Raw genomic sequence first — 11,999 nt, 5'->3', positions numbered from 1 at the left:
CAAGCCCTTAACCAACAGTGCAGTTCAAGAAAGGTTGATTGATTTATGAAGTACAGACACCACCAAACACGTTTTAATAAATAGTTTAATAAATCAACCTAAACGATATCATAACCACCATCGATAAGAGACAATACTGTGCAGCTGTATTCATCGACCTGGTTAAGGCTTTCGACTCTGTCAGTCACCAAATTCTTATCGGCAGACTCAACAGCCTTGGTTTCTCAAATGACTGCCTCGCCTGGTTCACCAACTACCTCTCTGATAGAGTTCAGTGTGTCAAATCGGAGGGCCTGTTGTCCGGACCTCTGGCAGTCTCTATGGGGGTACCACAGGGTTCAATTCTCGGGCCGACTCTTTTCTCTGTATACATCAATGATGTCGCTCTTGCTGCTGGTGATTCTCTGATCCACCTCTACGCAGACGACACCATTCTGTATACTTCTGGCCCTTCTTTGGACATTGTGTTAACTAACCTCCAGACGAGCTTCAATGCCATACAACTGTCCTTCCGTGGCCTCCAACTGCTCTGAAATGCAGGTAAAACTAAATGCATGCTCTTCAACCGATCGCTGCCCGCACCTGCCCGCCCGTCCAGCATCACTACTCTGGACAGTTCTGACTTAGAATATGTGGACATTTGCAAATACCTATGTGTCTGGTTAGACTGTAAACTCTCCTTCCAGACTCACATTAAGCATCTCTCCAATCCAAAGTTAAATCTAGAATCGGCTTCCTATTTCGCAACAAAGCATCCTTCACACATGCTGCCAAACATACCCTCGTAAAACTGACTATCCTTTTGATCCCTGACTTCGGCGATGTCATTTACAAAATAGCCTCTAACACTCTACTCAGCAAATTGCATGCAGTCTATCACAGTGCCATCCGTTTTGTCACCAAAGCCCCGTATACTACCCACCACTGCGACCTGTATGCTCTCGTTGGCTGGCCCTCGCTTCGTATTCGTCGCCAAACCCACTGGCTCCAGGTCATCTATAAGTCTTTGCTAGGTAAAGCCCCGCCTTATCTCAGCTCACTGGTCACCATAGCAGCACCCACCCGTAGCACTCGCTCCAGCAGGTATATTTCACTGGTCACCCCCAAAGCCAATTCCTCCTTTGGCCGCCTTTCCTTCCAGTTCTCTGCTGCCAATGACTGGAACGAATTGCAAAAATCACTGAAGCTGGAGACTCATATCTCCCTCACTAACTTTAAGCACCAACTGTCAGAGCAGCTCACAGATCACTGCACCTGTACAGAGCCCATCTGTAAATAGCCCATCCAACTACCTCATCCCCATACTGTTATTTATTTATTTTGCTCCTTTGCACCCCAGTATCTCTACTTGCACATTCATCTTCTGCACATCTACCATTCCAGTGTTTAATTGCTATATTGTAATTATTTCGCCACCATGGCCTATTTATTGCCTTACCTCCCTAATCTTACCTCATTTGCACACACTATAGACTTTTTCTATTGTATTATTGACTGTATGTTTGTTTATTCCATGTGTAACTCTGTGTTGTTGTTTGTGTCGAACTGCTTTGCTTTATCTTGGCCAGGTCGCAGTTGTAAATGAGAACGTGTTCTCAACTAGCCTACCTGGTTAAATAAAGGTGAAATGAAAAAATGTAATAGTTGCATAACATGTGAGAGATGACGTTCTAGAACGGCTATACTGTTGTGACGTCACACATAGTAGAAGAACATGTCGATGTATGACAATTTTGTGTTCTGTTAAAAAGGACCAGTTTAGTCATGTCAAACTGCTTTGGTTTGATTAGCTGAACTAAATACATACAGACAAAATGGGGATGCAGGTAAGCAATAATCCCCCTTCCAACAACAGCCACAATGAGAGGCGCAAGTCAACAGATGAGAAGTTCCTTCCCAGAGCAGAGATGGTCAGGTCCAAACTCATCCACAGCTTCTATCTGCTCAACCAGTTACAGGAGAAGCAGAGAGGAATCCCCAAAACAGCACCAAGGATATTTTAGGCAGCTTCCTGGTCTGAATGAGCCTGGCCTCAGGTGTTTTGAGATACTTTGAAACTTTATTTGTCACATGCGCCGAATACAACAAGTGTAGACTTTTCTGTGAAATGCTTACTTACAAGCCCTTAACCAACAGTGCAGTTCAAGAAGTATTAAGAAAATATTTACCAAATAAACTAAAGTAAAAAATAATAAAAAGTAACACAATAACATAACAATAACGAGGCTATATACAAGGGGTTCCGGTACAGAGTCAGTGTGCGGGGGTACAGGTTAGAGGTAATTTCTACAAGTAGGTAGGGGTGAAGTGACTATGCACTTCACCCCTATAAACCGCAAGTAGCAGCAGTGTACAAAACAAATGGGGGGGGTCAATGTAATAGTCCGGTGGCCATTTGATTAATTGTTCAGCAGTCTTATGGCTTCAGAGGATAGAAGCTGTTAAGGAGCCTTTTGGTTCTAGACTTGGTCCTCCGGTACCTCTTGCTGTGCGGTAGCAGAGAAAACAGTCTATGACTTGGGTGACTGGAGTCTGACAATTTTATGGTCTTTCCTCTGACACCGCCTACTATATAGGTCCTGGATTGCAGGAAGCTCGGCCCCAGTGATGTACTGGGCCGTACGCACTACCCTCTGTAGCGCCTTCCGGTCAGATGCTGAGCAGTTGCCATACCAGACGGTGATGCAACTGGTCAGGATGCTCTCGATGGTGCAGCTGTAGAACTTTTTGAGGATCTGAGGACCCATGCCAAATCTTTTCAGTCTCTTGAGGGGGAAAGGTTTTGTCGTGCCCTTTTCACGACTGTCTTGGTGTGTTTGGACCATGATAGATCGTTGGTGATGTGGACACCAAGAAACTTGAAACTCTCGACCCGCTCCACTACAGCCCCATTGATGTTAATGGGGGCCTGTTCAGCCCGCCTTTTCTTGTAGTCCACGATCAGCTCCTTTGTCTTGCTCACATTGAGGGAGAGGTTGTTGTCCTGGCACCACACTGACAGTTCTCTGACCTCCTCCCTGTAGGCTGTCTCATCATTGTCGGTGATCAGGCTTACCGCTGTTGTGTCGTCAGCAAATTTAATGATGGTGTCGGAGTCGTGTTTGGCCACGCAGTCGTGGGTGAACAGGGAGTACAGGAGGGGACTAAGAACACACTCCTGAGGGGCCCCAATGTTTAGGATTCGCGTGGCAGACGTGTTGTTGTCTAACCTTACCAACTGGGTGCGGCCCGTCAGGATGTCCAGGATCCAGTTGCAGAGGGAGGTGTTTAGTCCCAGGGCCCTTAGCTTAGTGTTGAGCTTTGTGGGCACTGTGGTGTTGAACGCTGAGCTGTAGTCAATGAACAGCATTCTCACATAGGTGTTATTTTTGTCCAGGTGAGAAAGGACAGTGTGGAGTGCGATTAAGATTGCGTCATCTGTGGATCTGTTGGGGCGGTATGTGAATTGGAGTGGGTCTAGGGTATCGGAGAGGATGCTGTTGATGTGAGCCATTACCAGCCTTTCAAAGCACTTCATGGCTACCGACGTGAGTGCTACGGGGCGGTAATCATTTAGTCAGGTTACCTTCGATTCCTTGGGCACAGGGACTATGGTGGTCTGCTTGAAACATGTAGGTATTACAGACTCAGTCAGGGAGAGGTTGAAAGAGCAAGTGAAGACACTTGCCAGTTGGTTCGCGCATGCTTTGAGTACACGTCCTGGTAATCCATCTGGCCCCGCGGCTTTGTGAATGTTGACCTGTTTAAAGGTCTTGCTCACATCGGCTACCGAGAGAGTTATCACACAGTCATCCAGAACAGCTGGTGCTCTCGTGCATGCTTCAGTGTTGCTTGCCTCGAAGCGAGCATAAAAGGCATTTAGCTCGTCTGGTAGGCTTCCGTCACTGGGCAGCTCGCGTCTGGGTTTCCCGTTGTATTCCGTAATAGTTTTCAAGCCCTGCCACATCCGACGAGCGTCAGAGCCAGTGTAGTAGGATTCAATCTTAATCCTGTATTGACTCTTTGCTTGTTTGATGGTTTGTCTGAGGGCATAGTGGGATTTCTTATAGGCGTCCGGATTAGTTGAAAGTGGCAGCTCTAGCCTTTAGCTTGATGCGGATGTTGCCAGTAATCCATGGCTTCTGGTTGGGATATGTACATCGGTCACTGTGGGGACGACGTCGTCGATGCACTTATTGGTGAAGCCGATGACTGAGGTGGTATACTCTTCAATGCAATTGGATGAATCTCGGAACATATTCCAGTCTGTAGTAGCAAAACAGTCCTGTAGCGTAGCATCCGCGACATCTGACCACTATTGTATTGAGCGAGTCACTGGTACTTCCTGCTTTAGTTTTTGCTTGTTAGCAGGAATCAGGAGGAAATAATTATGTTCAAATTTGCCAAATGGAGGGCGGGGGAGAGCTTTGTATGCATCTCTGTGTGTGGAGTAAAGGTGGTCTAGAGTTTTTTTCCTTCTGGTTGCACATGTGACACGCTGGTAAAAATGTGGTAAAACTGATTTAAGTTTGCCCGCATTAAAGTCCCCGGCCACTAGGAGCGTCGCTTCTGGGTGAGCATTTTCTTGTTTGCTTATGGCCTTATAGAGTTGGTTGAGTGCAGTCTTAGTGCCAGCATCGGTCTGTGGTGGTAAATAGACGGCTACGAATAATAAAGATGAGAACTCTCTTGGTAGATAGTGTGGTCTACAGCTTATCATAAGGTATTCTACCTCAGGCGAGCAATACCTCGAGACTTCTTTAATATTAGACATCGCGCACCTGCTGTTATTGACAAATAGACACACACCCCCACCCCTCGTCTTACCAGACGTAGCGTATCTGTTCTGCCGGTGCATTGAAAATCCCTTCAGCTCTATATTATCTGTGTCGTCGTTCAGCCACGACTCGGTGAAACATAAGATATTACAGTTCTTAATGTCCCGTTGTTATGATAATTGTAATCGTAGGTCATCAATTTTATTTTCCAATGATTGCATGTTAGCAAGTAGAATTGATGGCAGTGGGAGTTTACACGCTCGCCTATGGATTCTCAAAAGGCAGGCCGATCTGCGTCCTTTTTTCCTTCGTCTTTTCTTCACGCAAATGACGTGGATCTGGGCCTGTTCCCGGGAGAGCAGTATATCTTTCTCGTCGGACTCGTTAAAGGAAAAAACATATTCTAGTCCGTGTTGAGTAATCCCAGTTCTGATGTCCAGAAGTTATTTTCGGTCATAAAAAACGGTAGCAGCAAAATTATGTACAAAATAAGTTAAAAAATAAGTTACAAACAACGCAAAAAAAACGAACAAAATAGCACAATTGGTTACGGGCATGTAAAATGTCAGCCGTCCTCTTCGGCGCCATCTTAACTTGAGGTGATTAAAGAGAGTTGCACACTGTATGTATAAAATCCCAGTAATTTATTGGGTAAAACACCAACGTTTGGTGTTTTACTAGAGTGCGCAACTCTCTTTATTTATTTTAATAGCTTACAGTTTATTCGCTGTTAGTCAGCACCTCTACACTAAATAACTTTCTCTAGGTGTGTGCCAGCTCAATGCTTTTTATTATACTAGAGGTGATTAAACACTACACCTGATAGGCTCAACAGCTCAAACCTTCTGTTATAAGCTGCATGCTAAATAACAAGGATGTGTGTGTGTGTGAGAGAGAGAGAGAGAGACAGACAGACAGACAGACAGACAGACAGACAGACAGACAGACAGACAGACAGACAGACAGACAGACAGACAGACAGACAGACAGACAGACAGACAGACAGACAGACAGACAGACAGACAGACAGACAGACAGACAGACAGACGAGAAGAAGTACACCAATCTAATGGGGAAGGAAACACACCAGCTGCTGTGCTTTGAGATCTCCCCCAGTGGGGTATTACCATGGACCGCCATCGCCAGGGACGAGTGGATTCTAAAGACTAACTCTCCACGGTCTTGACTGGAAAACTAAAGCCTTGGGGTTTAGTTGTACCTGGAAATGTCATGGGGGGATTCTACAATGGCGATGTACTTGAGACTCAAGTTGAATGTTTTTTTCATTATAATTTATAGCAATATTTCAGATGTAGTTCAGCTTTGCACACATTCCTTTCTATTGTACTGTTTACTGTATATTGTATAATATTATTGTGGGGCTAATCTTCTGTCTGATGTGTGGGTTCACCATGATTAATGCCACAAAAAAGAATACTTGTTGATGCCGTTTATTACATAAGTAACAGATAACTCACAGCACAGTGTGAACAAGTACCTAGCAGCTAGTTAGTATGAGTTAGTTAGGACGCTTCAGCTTTGGCACAAAACGAGCAGTGCTGTGTCATTAAGCCATCAAGAGATCAATTTACTAACTGACAATCATCGGGTGCATGCCCACTATATTAAATACACATATACTATGGTAGCCAATAGAATTACAGGAAACGTGCCAACGTGCATGCACACACGCACGCACGCACACACACACAGGTTGAACACATAGGTATCCTTGACATAATTCTTCAGGTAACATTTTTATGAATATCATTGTCATCCTCATCATTCTGAATACCATTGTATTGGAGATACAAGCAGGTAAAACATATCAAAGTCTCTCACCTCATATCAATTCAATGTCAATTAATCGTTAACATTTTGTAATGCATATTACCAAAATCGAGTCTATCTGCAGTTCTTGTAAAAACAAACAGATGAACATTGACTGGAATTTTCAACGACATAAGATTTTTGCACTACATTTAGTAGACACACTTGTCCAGAGCGACTTACAGTAGTGAGTGCATGGTGCTGGTACCCTGTAGGAATCGAACCCACAGCCCTGGTGTTGCAAGTGGCATGCTCTACCAACTGAGCTACACGGGACCTAGCTTGAATGCCTACCTGCATTTCAAAATTCTTACTGTATTTATCTCACTCTCTAAATCAGTTTCATTTTTACAACATATACTGCTCAAAAAAATAAAGGGAACACTTAAACAACACATCCTAGATCTGAATGAAAGAAATAATCTTATTAAATACTTTTTTCTTTACATAGTTGAATGTGCTGACAACAAAATCACACAAAAATAATCAATGGAAATCCAATTTATCAACCCATGGAGGTCTGGATTTGGAGTCACACTCAAAATTAAAGTGGAAAACCACACTACAGGCTGATCCAACTTTGATGTAATGTCCTTAAAACAAGTCAAAATGAGGCTCAGTAGTGTGTGTGGCCTCCACGTGCCTGTATGACCTCCCTACAACGCCTGGGCATGCTCCTGATGAGGTGGCGGATGGTCTCCTGAGGGATCTCCTCCCAGACCTGGACTAAAGCATCCGCCAACTCCTGGACAGTCTGTGGTGCAACGTGGCGTTGGTGGATGGAGTGAGACATGATGTCCCAGATGTGCTCAATTGGATTCAGGTCTGGGGAACGGGCGGGCAAGTCCATAGCATCAATGCCTTCCTCTTGCAGGAACTGCTGACACACTCCAGCCACATGAGGTCTAGCATTGTCTTGCATTAGGAGGAACCCAGGGCCAACCGCACCAGCATATGGTCTCACAAGGGGTCTGAGGATCTCATGTCGGTACCTAATGGCAGTCAGGCTACCTCTGGCGAGCACATGGAGGGCTGTGCGGCCCCCCAAAGAAATGCCACCCCACACCATGACTGACCCACCGCCAAACCGGTCATGCTGAAGGATGTTGCAGGCAGCAGAACGTTCTCCACGGCGTCTCCAGACTGTCACGTCTGTCACATGCTCAGTGTGAACCTGCTTTCATCTGTGAAGAGCACAGGGTGCCAGTGGCGAATTTGCCAATCTTGGTGTTCTCTGGCAAATGCCAAACGTCCTGCACGGTGTTGGGCTGTAAGCACAACCCCCACCTGTGGACGTCGGGCCCTCATACCACCCTCATGGAGTCTGTTTCTGACCGTTTGAGCAGACACATGCACATTCGTGGCCTGCTGGAGGTCATTTTGCAGGGCTCTGGCAGTGCTTCTCCTGCTCCTCCTTGCACAAAGGCGGAGGTTGCGGTCCTGCTGCTGGGTTGTTGCCCTCCTACGGCCTCCTCTACGTCTCCTGATGTACTGGCTTGTCTCCTGGTAGCGCCTCCATGCTCTGGACACTACGCTGACAGACACAGCAAACCTTCTTGCCACAGCTCGCATTGATGTGCCATCCTGGATGAGCTGCACTACCTGAGCCACTTGTGTGGGTTGTAGACTCCGTCTCATGCTACCACTAGAGTGAAAGCACCGCCAGCATTCAAAAGTGACCAAAACATCAGCCAGGAAGCATAGGAACTGAGAAGTGGTCTGTGGTCCCCACCTGCAGAACCACTCCTTTATTGGGGGTGTCTTACTAATTGCCTATAATTTCAACCTGTTGTCTATTCCATTTGCACAACAGCATGTGAAATGTATTGTCAATCAGTGTTGCTTCCTAAGTGGACAGTTTGATTTCACAGAAGTGTGATTGACTTAGAGTTACATTGTGTTGTTTAAGTGTTCCCTTTATTTTTTTGAGCAGTGTATTTTGTCACAACTTTCAGTAGCCTGTTTGCCAGGTCTGCAGATGATATGTCTTCGCTTTAGCTTGGGTGTTGTTCTCTGGACTAGAAGTAGATCTGGCAACCCGACTATTCTTAATACCCCAGAGGTGTTTGACAACATGGACCCCAAGCTGGAGATCCAGAAGCTGGTTCTGGACATGTTGGACTGGATCATCCTGGCACTCTTAGTAGAAATCTTCCTGAAGTGGGTAGACAACATCTGATACTTCTGGAAAAGCACTTGGAATATCTTTGATTTTTACTGAGAGTCAAACCAAGAAATAATTAAATAACGAGTTATCTGTGAATGTACTGTAAACCGCATGTGAGGTAAATAGATACAGTAGATACACACAGCGGTGGAAAAAGTACCCAATTGTCATACTTGAGATAAAGTAAAGTTAGTTAATAAGTCTAAAAGTAGTTGGTTTTAAATATACTTAAGTATCAAAAGTAAATGTAATTCCTAAAATATAGTTAAGTATCAAAGTGAAAGTATAAATCATTTCAAATTCCATATATTAAGCTAAATAGACAGCATCATTTTCTTGTTTTTTAAATTTATGGATAGCCAGGGGCACACTCCACCACCATTTACAAACGAAGCATGTGTGTTTAATGAGTCCACCAGATCAGAGGCAGTAGTGGCCAGGGATTTTCTCTTGATAAGTGTGTCAACTGGACCATTTTCTTGTCCTAAGCATTCAAAATGTAATGAGTACTTTTGGGTGTCAGGGAAAATTGATGGAGTAAAAAGTACATTATTTTCTTTAGGACTATAGTGAAGTAAAGGTTGTCAAATATATAAATAGTAAAGTAAAGATACCCCAAAAAACAACTTAAGTAGTACTTTCAAGTACTTAAGTATTTTACACCACTTGATACAGATAAATAAATACATACAAACCACAAACTTTTTCAGGACCCTGTCGTTCAAAGATCATTCGTAAAAATCCAAATAACTTCACAGATCTTCATTGTAAAGGGTTTAAACACTGTTTCCCATGCTTGTTCAATGAACCATAAACAATTAATGAACATGCACCTGTGGAACGGTCGTTAAGACACTAACAGCTTACAGACGGTAGGCAATTAAGGTAACAATTATGAAAATTTAGGACACTAAAGAGGCCTTTCTACTGACTCTGAAAAATACCAAAAGAAAGATGCCCAGTGTCCCTGCTCATCTGCGTGAACGTGCCTTAGGCATGCTGCAAGGAGGCATGAGGACTGTAGATGTGGCCAGGGCAATAAATTGCAATGTCCGTACTGTGAGACGCCTAAGACAGCGCTACAGGGAGACAGGACGGACAGCTGATCGTCCTCGCAGTGGCAGACCATGTGTAACAACACCTGCAAAGGTCCGGTATATCCGGACATCACAGGATGGCAACAACAACTGCCCGAGTTACACCAGGAACGCACAATCCCTCCATCAGTGCTCAGACTGTCAGCAATAGGCTGAGAGAGGCTGGACCGAGGGCTCGTAGGCCTGTTGTAAGGCAGGTCCTCACCAGACATCACCGGCAACAACATCGCCTATGGGCATATACCCACCGTCGCTGGACTAGACACTGACGAGTCGCGGTTTTGTCTCACCAGGGATGATGGTCAGATTCGCAAGGCCTGTACTCTGGAGCGGGATCGATTTGGAGGTGGAGGGTTCATCATGGTCTGGGGCGTTGTGTCACTGCATCATCGGACTGAGCTTGTTGTCATTGCAGGCAATCTCAACGATGTGCGTTACAGGGAAGACATCCTCCTCCCTCATGTGGTACCCTTCCTGCAGACTCATCCTGACATGACCCTCCAGCATGACAATGCCACCAGCCATACTGCTCGTTCTGTGCGTGATTTCCTGCAAGACAGGAATGTCAGTGTTCTGCCATGGCCAGCGAAGAGCCCGGATCTCAATCCCATTGAGCACGTCTGGGACCTGTTGGATTGGAGGGTGAGGGCTAGGGCCCTTCCCTCCAGAAATGTCCGGGAACTTGCAGGTGCCTTGGTGGAAGAGTGGGGTAACATCTCACAGCAAGAACTGGCAAATCTGGTGCAGTCCATGAGGAGGAGATGCACTGCAGTACTTAATGCAGCTGATGGCCACACCAGATACTGACTGTTACTTTTGATTTTGACCCCCCCTTTGTTCAGGGACACATTATTCCATTTCTGTTAGTCACATGTCTGTGGAACTTGTTCAGTTAATGTCTCATTTGTTGAATATTGTTATGTTCATACAAATATTTACACATGTTAAGTTTTCTGAAATAAACGCAGTTGACAGTGAGAGGATGTTTCTTTTTTTGCTGAGTTTATATATTGTGTCTATTATATATACATCTATACAGTACGTATACCAAACATTAGGAACATATCACTAATATTGAGTTGCTCTGGCTTTTGCCCTCAGAACAGCCTCAATTCATCAGGACATGGACTCTACAAGGTGTTGAAAGTGTTCCACAGGGATGCTGGCCCATGTTGACTCCAATGCTTCCCACAGTTGTGTCATGTTGGCTGGATGTCCTTTTGGTGGTGGACCATTCTTGATACACACAGGAAACTGTTGAGCATGAAAAACCCAACAGCATTGCAGTTCTTGACACAAACCGGTGCGCCTGGCACCCCGTTCAAAGGCCCTTAAATCTTTAGTCTTGCCCATTCACCCTCTGAATGGCACACATACACAACACGTCTCAATTGTCTCAAGGCTTAAAAGTTCTTCTTTAACCTGTCTCCTCCCCTTCATCTACACTGATTGAAGTGGATTTTACTTAATGTTTTGTTATACTCAGTGTATTTAAAAATAATAATGTATTTAACTAGGGCAAGTCAGTTAAGAACAAATTCTTATTTACAATGATGGCCTACCCTGGCCAAACCCTAACCCGGATGACGCTGGGCCAGTTGTGCATAGCTCTATGGGACTTCCAATCACAGCTGGTTGTGGTACAGCCTGGAATGGAACCAGGGTCTCTAATGATGCCTCTAGCACTGAGATGCAGTGCCTTAGACCGCTACACAACTCGGGAGCCCCCTGTACAGATAGACACAAAATAGTTGGTAGAAATTATAGAAATGTTGAAAAACCCAGAGATGATAGGTATTGGCCAATACAGATTAGCAGGCCCAAATCACAGTTACAGTATTCAAGTTAACTCTGACTATTCAATTCTATTCTACTTAAAGGAAAATTCCACCCAAAAAGTATATTTTGGTATTTGTTTCATTAGTCCATTGTTTTTTATAGTCTCAATATGTTTTTCATGTCAGCAATCAAGTTTTCAAGATATATAACTGTCAAAATACAGAAATACTGCCGATATTGAAAACTTGATTGCTGACATGCAAAACATTTTGGGACTAGAAAAATGAAATGGGTTGTATTTCTGTATTTCGTATTTCTGTATTTTGAAAGTTATACACACTGAACAAAAATATAAAGGCAACATGTAAA

This window comes from Salmo salar, chromosome ssa23, assembly GCF_905237065.1.
Source record: "Salmo salar chromosome ssa23, Ssal_v3.1, whole genome shotgun sequence".
Taxonomy (NCBI): domain Eukaryota; kingdom Metazoa; phylum Chordata; class Actinopteri; order Salmoniformes; family Salmonidae; genus Salmo; species Salmo salar.
Note: the sequence above shows the minus strand (reverse complement) of the source record.